Source organism: Hibiscus syriacus, unplaced genomic scaffold (assembly GCF_006381635.1).
Source record: "Hibiscus syriacus cultivar Baekdansim isolate YM2019G1 unplaced genomic scaffold, ASM638163v2 tig00009013_pilon, whole genome shotgun sequence".
Classification (NCBI taxonomy): Eukaryota; Viridiplantae; Streptophyta; class Magnoliopsida; order Malvales; family Malvaceae; genus Hibiscus; species Hibiscus syriacus.
In genome coordinates, this window is record NW_024062182.1 from 294,646 (window position 1) to 308,947 (window position 14,302).

General features: G+C 33.0%; 1 pseudogene; it reads right to left on the bottom strand.

The window, feature by feature from the left end:
* Positions 1 to 12,728, bottom strand: part of LOC120203033 — a 29,488-nt pseudogene extending 16,760 nt beyond the window's left edge.
* Between the last annotated feature and the right edge of the window lie 1,574 nt (positions 12,729 to 14,302).

The window sequence follows — 14,302 nt, forward strand, 5'->3', positions numbered from 1 at the left end:
TTAAACGATCTGCCATAAGATCCTACAATAACAGATTCTTGTACATCGAACGGACTTGCCACCCTTAGCAGCATTCTAGCCGAAGAGAGGTCATCTCTGTTTCTTGTTCCCTCCGGGATACAAACAACCTTTCCCCACTTTCCTCCAAGCTTCTCTAAAAAAGGAATACTCCAACTAAGAAGCGGTAACCCAACCAACTCGACCAAGCAATAAGCCAAAGGGACTCCATCTTCACTCAACAATGGATCTACCCAATCAAACCAGCAGTAAAGTTTCTCTCTAAGACTCGACCACGCCTTCAGGAACTCTTCATTTGTATTGAAGATAATATGCATGCGTTCCTAACGTATCCCCACTTTACTATCTTGACCTGGAACCCCTCTTTTGCCAAAGCTCGCACCACCATAACAGGCTGAAATGTATCTTTAAAAATCCCTGTTAAGGAATTTTTCACCCAGCAAAAATCCTCTGATGGGATGTGCATATCCCAGACATTTCTTACTCCTTTTGCTTTCTTCTGACCTTCCCTGTTCACCCTTCTTTGTTGATCCACACTCCTACTGTTATCCACATTCACAACCTCCTTATACGTTCTGCCATCTCTCAAACTTCTCGGTGACTCCAAGTTAACCTGCTGTCTACCATTAGCTTCTCTAAATGGCTTAACCCCTTCCAGCTGAGATCTTTTAACCTCTGCATCTCTCTTCCTGCCCCTCTTATACTTAGCCACCCCCACAGTGACTCTCTTCCCATCAATCAACGTTCCATTTACATTCATAACTGCTCTTCTGCAACCTTCCTCCACCGCATATTGCACAAAAGCAAACGTTGATGACTTATAATTCGTTTTAACCATAAAACTTGGGATAAAGACCCTCACTATTCTACCATAATGGTTGAAAATCTCTCTTAACTCACTTCTGGTAACTCTCTTACTAAGATTTCCAACAAAAACAGTCCATTCCTCACCGGAGAATGAACGACCAAATGCACCCGCTCTCTTTCTCTCTCTACTTTTCTCACTCATGGTCTTTTTTTTTAGTTTTTGGTTGTACCGTACCGTGTTCTATTTGTTTCTAACATGGTTCTCACTCAATTTAGGTCTAAAATCTAGCTCTTTAAATCTAATAATCGCAGTGAATTTTTTGCTAGGTCTTTGGGTGAGTTTTTTAGGGAAAAGTGCATAGTTCAGCTTAGTTCTTGTGTTGGAACTCCACAACAAAACGGAATTGTTGAAAGAAAAATAGTTACCTCCTTGGAGTTACTCGTTCTCTTCTATTTACCACTAATGTTCCCAATATTTGTGGGGGAAAGCCTTATTAACTGCCACATATTTAATCAACCCAAAGCCTAGTAAGGTTTTACAATTTCAAGTATCTCAATTTATATTTTTATAACATTTTCCTCATTTTAAACCTATATCCCTCATTCTGCCACTTAAAATCTTTGGTTGTACTGTTTTTATCCAAAACATTGCTCCTAACAAGTCCAAGTTAGATCCTAAGTCTTTAAAATGTGTATTGGTTGTGTATTCTTCACTTAAGAAGGGTTATAAATGCCATCATCCTCTTTTTAAACGATTTTTTACCACTATGGATAAAACATTTTATGAGCAGGATTCCTATTTGACTCAGGCTGAAATTCAGGGGGAGACATAGAGGAATTCTCAGCCACATCAGGTATCTCCTCTTAATATTCATTCTCAACCTTCAGAATTGCCACCATTTTTGCCTTTACCTACAAATTTGTCACCTGTGACTACTCCTATTGGCTCTCCTGTAATACCTATCATTAATTCACCCACACCTATTTTAAACACCCTTCCTGAAAATACACCTACTCCCATTGAAAGTCTTCCAAAAACAACACCACCCAAACAGTTTCGTGTCTACACAAGGAAAAGAAAACATATCCCTGAGGCTGTTTTGCAATCTGATTCTTGCCGAGAATTGGATTTGGGTTCAACTGCCGAAATGGAAGAAGAAATCAGTAAATCCATTTCCTACTCTAGATGACTTCCCTATTACTATTAGGAAAGGGATTAGACAGTGCACAAAGCATCTTATTGGAAAATTTGCTGGTTATAATTCGTTGATGTCTTCTTTTCAAGTATTTACAGCAACCTTAGATAAAGAACAGGTTGCCACAAGCATAGCTGAAGCTCTAAAGGATCCAAAATGGAAAAAGGTTGTTGAAGAGGAAATTTGTGCACTAGAGAAAATGCTACTTGGACCGTTACAGACCTTCCTCAAGGAAAAAAGGTTGTTGGTTTTAAAAGGATCTTTGTTGTAAAGTATAACTCCAATGGTAGTAACCAACCATACAAAGCTAGATTAGTGGCCAGAGGCTTTACGCAAACATATGGGATAGATTTCACAGAAACTTTTGCACATGTGGCAAAGCTTAACACTGTTCGAGTTGCGATTGGCAATTACACCAACTTGACGTAAAAAAACACATTTCTTAATGGCAAGCTAGAGGAAGAAGTCTATATGAAATTGTCACCTAGCTTAAAGTCTGATGAAGGTAGCAACAAGGTTTGTAAGCTCAACAAGTCTCTATACGGGTTAAAACAATCACCCAGAGCTTGGTTCGAGAGGTTCACTAAAGTCATTCTTAAAAACGGCTACAAACAGTCTTTCGTCGATCATACTCTTTTCACCAAGGAAACTTCTACAAAAAAGAAAGCTATCCTAATTGTATTCGTGGATGACATAATTCTTACTGGAGATGATGAGGAAGAGATAGCAATTTGAAGTTGTTAAATAGGGAATTCGAAACCGACTTGGGAAAGCTAAGGTATTTCTTAGGAATGGAGGTAACAAGATCAAAAGGACTTGTGATCAATCAAAGAAAGTACTAACTTGATTTACTCAAATTGGTTTTCTTGGTTGTAAGTTGGTTAATACACCAATGGAGGCAAACTTGAGATTCAACAAAAAAAGATGGGTCCTTAGTAGACAGAGAGAAATTTCAAAGATTAGTTGGGAAACTAATTTACTTATCCTTGACAAGGCCAGATATAGCCTTTCCCGTAAATGTGATAAGTCAACGCATGACTAATTCTACTGAAGAGCATATGGCAGCAACAAATAAAATTCTCAAGTACTTGAAGAAAACTCCAAAACACGACTTAATGTTTAAGAAGATACAAGACAGAACTGTTAAGATTTTTACATACTCTTGTTGGGCCGGAGATCTCACTGAAAGATCCAATAGTGGCTATTGCACTTTTGTTTGGGGTAACCTTACAACTTGGAGAAGTAAGAAACAATCAGTCGTTTCAAGAAGTAGTGATGAAGCTGAATTTAGCACTAGCATTGGAAATATGCAAAGGAATTTGGCTACTTAAACTACTAAAAGAACTTGGCACTAATCAGGAGGATCACTTTGAAGTTTTGTGTGATAATCAATCTGGCATTCAGATTGCCAAGAACTCAGTTCAACATACCCGAACAAAACATGTTGAGATTGCTAGGCATTTTATTGCTGATCAAGTTAACAAAAAGACAACCACCTTTCATACATTCCTTCAGAAGGACAAATTGCAGACATTCTTATTAAGGCTTTGCCAAAGCCTGTTTTCAATAAATTCCTATTCAACCTTGGATTATAAATGTATATCTCCAGCTTGAGGGGGAGTCTAGGAATTATAAAAATATATACGCTGTTACCATCCCTTCAGTTAAGGGATTCTGTAAATATTCTTTTTTTTACAATCCCTTATTTTAAGGGATCATATCTCCTAGGATTAGTATTTTTTCTAACTTAGAGTTTCCTAATTTAGAGATATAATTTTTATATATAAAGATGCAATATGTCTTATTGAATTAACAAGAAAATACAGAGAATTACTCTAATTTCTACAAGATGTTCCTAATTTTTGGGATACATTAATTTGTAGGGATTCTTTAAGAAGAATCCATATTTAATTAATATATTTTTTCCAGCTATTTGATTCACTTTCCAAAAGGGTCAATAACAATCTAATGCTGAATAAAAAGGATTAAGGGGGAAAATATACATGTTTTCATACAAGTATTTATTACCTTGTACCCAAACAATGAATCTTCATATGTTTCATACGGACCGATGGTGACATCCAACATAGAATCCTAGAGAAGGAAAATCAAACAGAGAAAGAAAGAGAACCAGTGAGTTCATCAAAATTAAGTAGAGAAAAAAAGTTGTAGGGATACAAGAGAATCGGTGGCTACTTTGTACATTGAAAATAAAAATAAACAAATCCTTTCATAAACAATTAAACTAGCTTTATAAACAAGTAGTCCCCTCATCAAGATAAGGATATTATTATAAAGCATATTTTGAGGGCGGCAAACTGGGAAGCTGATAAACTAGCTAAAGATGGGATAGGGTGATTCTTGGTTTATATTGGTTATGTTGTTTTGTAGGAAATGTTATATTCTGTGTTGTAAGGTTTTGGAGTTAAGTCTTATGTTCTTCATTTGGAGGTTTTGGAGTCTGTTAGGCTCTACCTATGTATTATTGTTTTTATGAATAAAATTTTCTATTCCTTCTTACTTAATCCTTCATGTTACTCGCATAACATGGAGGATTAGAAGGGGTTTTTTAATGAGGCCACTATTCTATAAAAAAAAGTACTTTTTGAGCAAATTGCCTCAAGTGGCAGTCATATGTTTGATCTCTTATCATGATATTATTTTAAATCATATCATAATAAATGTGTGCTCAAAATTTTCTCATGTTAAACATGAAAAAGCACCTTGAACAAGTGGAAAGAAAAACTTAGCAACAACTAACCAACTCCATCCAAGCTATATCAGAGTCATAATAGTCATTTGAAAGGAATGCGTCAGCCTTGCTATGGAGCAACCTCTTCAAACTATAAAGTAAAGCAACCAAAGAGATATTAGTTGACGGTAATAGCATTCAAAGTATGAAAACAAACAAGGCAGAACAAAGACCTGTCATATTCATACCTAGGAGAACTGACAAGGTCCCCAGCTTTATGCAACAGATCAGAAGCTCTTGTCAGGAAAGAATGATACTCTTGGGAGTAAGCAATGCTATAAAGATCACAAGTAGACCCTGCTGAAAGATGTGTTCCATCAAATATATGATTGTAAGCGAAGAGTCCCAGTTTACTTGACTGTGCCTTCTAATAACAGTGAAAAAACTCATTGCATCCTGTTGCTGGTCCAAGTTTAGACTTTTAGTCCATAATTCAAATTCCTATGACAAAGATGAAACTTGTCAATCTCTGTCCCATTTTAAAAGTAATACTAGATGGCTAAACTGGAAATATTATCGTATAGCCACATGTATAATCGAAAACAATCTTTGCAGCACATGATAAATTTTCTGTGCTACCATTTTGTCCATGTCCGGAGGGTAGAAGTTTGCACCAGAAGGTTTTATCATTGGAAATGCAACTCTGTACTGTACACCCTTCCACCCAGTGATGGGCTTCGTAGCTTCAGGAAGGAGCTTTATCGCTGAATCTGCAGTTGTTAAGAATGCCTCGTTTTCATCAAGGCAGGACCTGTTGATAAAGAAAGAATTATCAATGATAAAGGGACATTCCATCCAAATAACTAAGTAGAAAGACGTACCATGGACTCTTATTAATTAAATAATCCACTTCAAGCTGTCCAATTGAGACACATCAGCATGCTCCTTTAACCATTCTCTTAGAACTGGATTGCTGTACCACACCTGATTGTTTGGGGTGAAAAAGAACAAAGGAAAATATCATGCCATCACAATTAAGCATTTACATTATGATAGCGAAATTTTGTAAAATTCCACAATAACTTAAAATTAAGAATGTGTTTACAATTAAGGTTGCAAAATTTTGCACCATGTTGATACTTCCCGTTCCAAGTGAACGAATTTAGGTGCTTTATGGCAATAAAAATGAAGTAAAACTAGATAAAACATTCATAAAATCAGAATATTTACAAATTTAGACTAGGAAACAATAATTCATTAAAACAAGGTTACATCAGCAAAATGATTAAGATGCTATTTGATATACTGAAAAATTTAACACTAAAAAACAAGTAGAGGTTTTAGTTTGGAAAAATAAAGTGCCGAGTTTTTTTTATTTGTAAAAATTTGCTTGGTATTTGATGCAAATTAATTATTGATCAGATATTTCTGGATATTATATTAAGTATTTTAAAGAAATAGACGTGAAAGGAAAAGGTAAAAGCCTAAAATGGACAGAATGGCTCATGTAATTTTTTTTTGATAGGAATAAAAGGCCTCAATAAAACCCCCTTGGTGATTAACGGAACTTAACAATAGTTCCTTAATCCACACAAGGAGGAAAGGAGTGCCCTAGGATTCATTAAACTCAAATATAACAAAGTAATACAAACCAATCTCCCTCAAGAGATACAAAACCAGAAAGAAACAGCCCTTAACAGGGCATATTCAACCAATACCCGCCTTAGCTAGGATAATGGCTCATGTAATCAAATAATAAAACTTTCTTTAATGATTTAATTCATTAAGTAAATCTTAGATACCTATGTTTTGTAACACTGTGCTTTCTAAAATAGTAAACTTTGAAACATTAGAACATTGAAAATTTTCATTTTCAATGGCTATCATGCATGCCCTTTGCAACCAGCTCAAAATCCTATAGTGATAATGAATACTTCTAATCTGAATTGCATCCTAAATATGTCCGTCCAAATATTTCCGCAAGTTACTAGATGATGCATTCTTATCTAAAATTTATTCAAGGTCGTGCCATTAGTGCAAGAAAGATTCTACCATTCCAAACTAGCAATATAAGTTATCTTTTGCATTTACTTTCTGGGGAATAATAGACTTATGCCTTCATAATGTCTTTCCTAGTTTCCTGTAATATCACCTGAAACGTTGAATTGCATCTATAATACCACTTGATTCATTGAACTGAAAACAACTTTTCACAAAAGAAGCAACAAGTAAATTAGATAACTCAAAGAATATTGCTGAAGCGTTGGGAGAGAAATCAATCAAAACCACCGGTATTGTAATAGTACACTAGCAAATCATTGTTATTATGAACTCGTCTTCCGTTTGCCAACTAAAAAACAACTCATCCGTATATATTAAGTAAAAGTTATTTGCATTTGTTCTTGTCAATTTTTGCATTAGACCATCAATTCAATGGCACAAATTTTCTCTTCTTAGTGCCATAATAAACCAACAATGCTATTCTAGCTAGTGGCTTATAGAGAAATGCTATAACACCAGAGCAGATGTTTGTGTGATTATATGTACTTGTGTGTGATGTTTTGTCTACTCATATGCACCTGCAAATAAAAGATTTCATCCATAATCATTGCAGCCTTAATAAGTAATACCAAAGCCTCCATGTCTGCATCGTTAAGCCCTGTCAACTGCAATGAGGGAATAGATTTGGTAAATAATTCAATACATGCTAGGAAGGTCTGACTGTTATATTTATACAATATTTGAATGAATATGAAATAGTGGAAGTTGGCCACAAGGAACACAGTAACATGCAGATAAGTTATTGAGATGTATCAATAGTTACAACAACCAAGAAAAGCAGAGTAGCTAGTATTAAAATTGCAGAAAGTTAAGAACCTCTGCCGTCAGAGAAACAGGAGCATAACGACGAAGTTGCTTTAGTAGAACTTGACTGCGTTCCTCATTGTTCTCTTTGTACCTGAGGCAAGAATTTGAAATCTTAACAACAACATGAATGGTCAACATGAATATGACATTTAGATGAATTGCTGTGGCCTACTTAGCTCACCTTTTTGTAATTATATCAAAGAGAAGACCATACTGTTTATTTACATCATAAGGAACATATTTAGGATCCGCTTCAGCTAGGAGACTTCTATATTCCCCAAAAGAAATGTATTTTACATCAGAGACTTCAGTATCCTGTCATCAAACAAAAAGCTAATAATAAACATTCACATTTTCAGATAGTTTTATAGAAAGAAAACATTACTTTTCACTATTCCCTATTTACCATTCACCGTTGACGTTTTCAAAGCATGACTTTCATATATGATTGTAAAAAATGTACAATGAACTATTGATTAAGTACCACATACCATCAACAGCCTTATATAAAACCAACTCAAAGGAGAACAATCACGGTAAAGATGGAAATCCATATAATGAGACCTCAGTCTATAGAATAAAGACCTGAGAGCTATAATGATATACATAAAAATAGGGATTCTGCTGCAAATCTGTGCATACCTGATAGGTTCTCAAACTAACCATAAAAAATGGATTTTCTAACAAGTTACAAATATGTGTGATCAAACATTAAAAGAGGCACCAAAAGTTAAATTGTACTTAATGCTTCAGAATTCCAAAATATTTTGGAAGTTTTTTTTCCCTTTTGTTGGTTGTTTGGGGGGGGGAGATAAGTTCAACTGGTTTCCACTAATTCATCAATGACATTTTTTTCTCAGATATCACTTAAGATCAGCAAGGAACTTTCTAATCAAATATTAGTCACAAAAGTTGCAGCTTGAAAATAGATTGATATACAAGCAAGAATTGGTATCTCTACCATGTAGAAGGGCTTCAGTGTTGGAGTTAAATTCCATATGTTCATTCCTTACAAGTGATGTTTAAGCTTGAGATGATAAAGCATATCTAACCCTAGATATTTCACTCTTGTCAACTTCGTCATCACTGGACAATTTTCGAATGGAAAGAAAATTAATCCATACTCCATCAAAAAGAAAATTAGAAAAGAAAACCAATGCAATGTTGAATGATACTTCTGACTGTTATTGTTCATCTCAACTTTTTATAGACATCGAAAGTACTTGTTACAGAAAACAATTACAGAATTTGGTATATAGATATCAAATAACAATGAATGAGTTGAGATGTTCAACTGAGAATAATGATTAACTTCCTTACCTGAAGTGTAAAGGCCTCCCGAGGAATTGGATCTAGAGTTGTTACTAGGTATACATCGCTGTATTCATTATTGATGAATTTGCCATTGTTTGTGACACTGCAATCAGACGAAACAGCATTTTTTAAGTCAAAAGGAAACTAAAAACATCACAAAACCACTAAACCGTACCAACAATACTAAAATTAATCAATTAAACAGAAAATTCCAAGAAATAAACATGGAATGTAATGGTAATAATGATAGATTGAAAGTGATGCTGACCAGGTGAAAACTTAATGCCTAGATGGTGTTAATCATTGCATGGGATTGATGCAGGATACCTCAGAAAAAACAATAGATCAAAACACTCTTCTCTGAGAAAAAGAAACTCAATACAACTATGAATTTACAACGAAAACTATAACAATGCTTTTCTTAGTAAATTTATTCCAAATGATTATTGTATATTGAAAAATTGAACCCAGGCTAACACAAATAGACTTGAATTCAGAAAGACAGCAATAGCATTAGCACCATAAATTAATGCTCCAATGGTTCTATCAATACATAAAAACCAAAGAATATGTTGCCAAGATCACCAACAAAGAAACACAGTCATCTATTCAGCCACCACCAATTACATTACAAGGAGAAGAGTAAATATCACCAAAAGAAAAAATTATTTTATCAACTAACCATTCTTCAAGAAAAACGAAGATCAACTCAAATGCATCTTTGGGAGGATCACCCTAGTTCTTCTTGAAGCTCCCTCCTGAATCAATAAGATATTTAGCAAGCATTGCGTTTTAAGACCAGATCAACAACAAAGGGAAAACTTTCTGATAATAATATGTTCACCAAGTAAGAAATGTGGGGGAAGATTGAAAAATTGGGCCTAGCAAGGGAGAAAAAAATAGATACTAATCTCCAGGGAATTCCTTGTGTTGAAAGTTGCTAACAAAGGAACGGGCAATAAGATCATCTTCCATATAGTTGTTGTTAGGAATAGAAGGGAACTAGAAAGCATTATGAACCATGCGCTCAAATTCAAATTGTATTTCTCGTATTAAAGACCATGAGGTCTTGAAGATTTAACGTAGAAGGGATTCCGTAAAACCACTTCATAAGCTCATTATAATCCCAAAGCAGATGACACTACAGCTCAAGATTAAAAGGATTCAAACAATTGATAGTGCAAACACACAAATTTGGTAAAGGAATCATGGAAATTACCATGATAGTGCATTTAAGCTAAATAAGAACAGTCATATTTCTGAAAACACTCAATGTTGAGTATCTTCATTTTAATAGGAACTAAACGCAATCAGTCTTAACTCACAAGAATGAAGTAATCACCAATTTTCCTGCGATGATTGGTCCAAGCTGTTAGCTGACAATATCAAACGGCTTTGTTTTTGCAAAATATAGCTTGAAGAATGTATTTTCATGTTTTCCTATGTTTTTTAGTAATACAAGAGATTTGGTCAAATGATCTATTTGCTTGGTCAAACAAAAAAATAAAGCTTAGACTTTAGGGGGAAAGGTGACTTTCTGTTGGGAAAATTATTAGGCGATTTCTCAATGGATTCAAATTACTATTACCAGGGGTTGGCCACACATTTTGCTAGCTACCATCCACTGGTCATCCCATTATTATCAAGTCCACCATTTTAGGCCACCAGCAATCATTGATGACAATGTTATTACTCACTGCAATTAGGTGCAAAAAAAATAACTATCTTGGCTAGACAACCACAAACCTAGCTTTCTTAGTTTCAGCTATGTATCCAAGGCTCAGGCTGGTCATCTGCATAAAGTTTTGGACATGCAGAGTCATCTAAAAAGTGTCTGCAAATAAGATGCTTATATGGGAATATTGTCATTTAAAAAAGGTTACAAAAATTAACCATAATATAATATCTAGTACAAATAATTTTTTCTATTTCCCTTTTCCGAAAGCCGTTAAAAACTTCTTTATTAAAATTTAAATTTAATTTTTCCATGCAATTAATTTTAGATATTTTTGATTTAGTATCCTTAAACCCTACGAACTTTGATATTTGATTTTAAATGATTGAATAAAAGTTCAAAATATAAAAAGGTTTCCCTTTTTATCTTTTTGGGTTGGACTAAGATTTTCTCTCCTTTCTTTTATGTTCTTTCTTTTAATCGTTTTTACTTTTTGAGCCAAACTAAGTTCTTATTACTAAGAAATAAGGGAGCATAACTATAAACTACCATTAAAGCACAGTACTTTAAGAATGCATCACTAAGGTAGACATAAGATAAGATAAAATTAGCTCTAGATAAGTTGAACATTGTGAATAATATTCAAAATTAATTTTGGACCTTTACTTCAGAATTTTTAGTTATAATAGGTCACTAATAAAGAAAATGGACAGAATGAATTTCTTGAATGACTTACCTTAGACTGATAAAAGGAAAGACATAATATTTTAAAAAGTGCTAATATTTAACTGTGTATCAAGTTGAGCTCAAGGACTGGGATTTAAAAAGAAAAAATGGCTCGGATGTCCTCACTCCCCAACAAAATGGTTTTTTGGCGACTCTAGGAACCACTAGTTTAACATCAGTTAGGAAACTATCAATTAGATATTTAAATGAAATATATTAACCAAATCTAGTAAGTATATACAACAACAAAGTAGCAATGACAAACAATAATATGGGGAGAATATCTTTGCATGAAACAGACAGAAAGATTACAAACATAAACAGTTCTTCAAATGCATAAGAAAACCTTATGAAAGAAGCAGCATCATAGACTTGTGAAGTTGGATTCACTTACTGTGCTGTTATCAGTGATGAATCACCAGCAGATATATGGCCAGCACTGGAGATATCCCACAGCCCTGGCCAGGAGTCCTTGCAGTCAGCACGTTTTTGGAGAAGCAATTCCTGTGTACTCTCAGAAAAAATCCAAACATGGACTGCTCGATGGTAATCCCCATCACGATGGACATCTCCCCTGCAAGGAACACACAGTACGTAGAAACTACCATTATAGAGACCTCCCTGTACAAAAATCATAAGCAATGCATACATCATAACAAGATAACTATTAAAGCCAATTAATTATATGACCAGATGAATTAAATGAAAAGAACAAAAAGAAGCAAGATACACAACTTTCAATTTAATAAAAGGAAATGAATAACTAACTCTCAACGTTCAAAGCTATATACACATGTCATTTATGTACAATTAACAACTTATATTTTAGTTAAGAGTATGAAAATCAGTATCTTCTGAAAATGTCCGAGAAAATCAGAAATCAAGACCAAACTCGCATCTCTGGCATTACAAAAAAAATCCTTCCAAACAGAATTTTTCCCTGGTTGACAAGAATAGTTATATAATCAAAACCTTACCAAACTATACTTAAAATAAAATCTTTCATATCAAAAGCATGTCTCCCTATCTCTAGCTTGCAACTTTTCAATTCCCAGTTCCGATTTCAATGACCAAAAGCAACCCCGACCCACCCACTTGAAATCGTTCAATTTCATAATCCACAAAAACTTAGGGTTTGATTGAAAGAAATAAAAAAAAAATTGACTTATCACTACCATTTTGAAGGAAGCAGCATAATATTTGACAAAAGTTTTGATAACCCAATTTACAGAAGCTACAAGTGAAGATTACAGAACAATGAAGAGACGTACCTGGGCTTGGAAACGCCGGTTTTTTGACCGGTTTTAGTAAGGACGTCGAGATACTCGAGTGCTTCATGATGAGGATTTGCCATGGTTTCTTTTGATGGGCGATGAATCAGACTTATGTTCGCTGACTTTTTGCAAATGGCTTTATGTTTAGAAATTATTTAGGAGTAATTTCTGGGAAGTTTGCCCTAAGCAGCCTTAATTTACTGTTAAATAAATGCTTTACGTTATTATTTTCTTAATATTATCAGTAAAAAAATACTTAAATTATTGTTATTTTTATCTAAAATATTAATATTTTTTAACATTTTCAGTATAAAAAATAATGTTTTAATTAATGTTTTATCAGATATGTTAACAAACCCGATAATGCGTCTAATAATAACATTTTTTGTATAAATAATAATGTTTAAGGTTATATTTTTACCCGTAATATTAAAAAAATAATAACATTTCTTGTAGCGCCTTTCCTTAGCCGTAATTTTTTTGTTTACTCATTAAAATTTTAAAAATAATTAAAATTAGTCATTAAAATATTATCAATTTACAATTTTTTAATAAAATTGTCATTAATATTTCTCATTTTAAAAAAATAATCACTCTACTATCTGGTAAACAGATGACTTGATAATATAAAAATTAATATTTAATTTTTTTTTCTGGCTAAATATCAAATAAAAAATTAAAAAATAATTTTATATCTAATTTATTTACTAAAGCCTTTTGAAAATATCATATATTTAAAGTTGTTCCTTCTATATTTTAAGCTTATTTTTGCCGCAAAGCATAATGTTCTTGGGTAAACTATATTAGTGACCATCTAACTATAACCCTTTTTTATTTTGACCACCATTTTAAATTTTATATCAATAGAGTCTCACTCAACTATTTAAATGCATTCAATTAGGTCACTTATCATTATGCTGACATGGCGGTTAATAAAGTGATATAATTACACATTTGATCCTCAATATTTATATATTCTATTAATTTGATCATAATTTTAATTTAATTTAATAAATTTAATCTCAAATCAGATGGTAACACGTGTTATATCCAGATTGAAAGATAATTTATTTTATTTGCAGCTGAAGGAAATCAAACTAATGCCCATATGCACGCCAGAGCCATTAGGCTAAAATAAATTGAAGACAATCATATGTAAGCAAAATAAATTGAAACGAAATAAAGCATCTATAAGTAGGGGTGTTTAAAAAACCGAAACACTTAACCGTAACTGTTAATTGGTATAACTATTATATTTAACAGGTTAATTAACTGAACCGTTAATATTAAACGGTTTTAGCTAATCGAACCGCTAAAACTTGTGATTAACAGTTAAGGTTACGAATTTTGATAAACGGTTAACTGTTGGTACCTATGTTTATTATTTTGATAAACGATTAATTAAAATGATGGTTAACAGTTAATAAATTAAAGTTATAATTATATTTCTAATTTATTATATTTTTACATATATAACTTAATATAAACTTCTATTATTTATAATTTATATATATATATATATATTTAATAAAATTTGTATACAAATAACTTAATATATATATATTATTATTTATGATTTTTTATTTCTTTGAAAATATAAAAACATACTTACACCAATATAATTATATGTTTATTGTTAGGTACTAAGATATCGGGAGATGTACATACTTACATCGGTGTAAGTATGTGTAAAATGCTACACTTTTTTTATTTTATTTACTTATATCTTTGT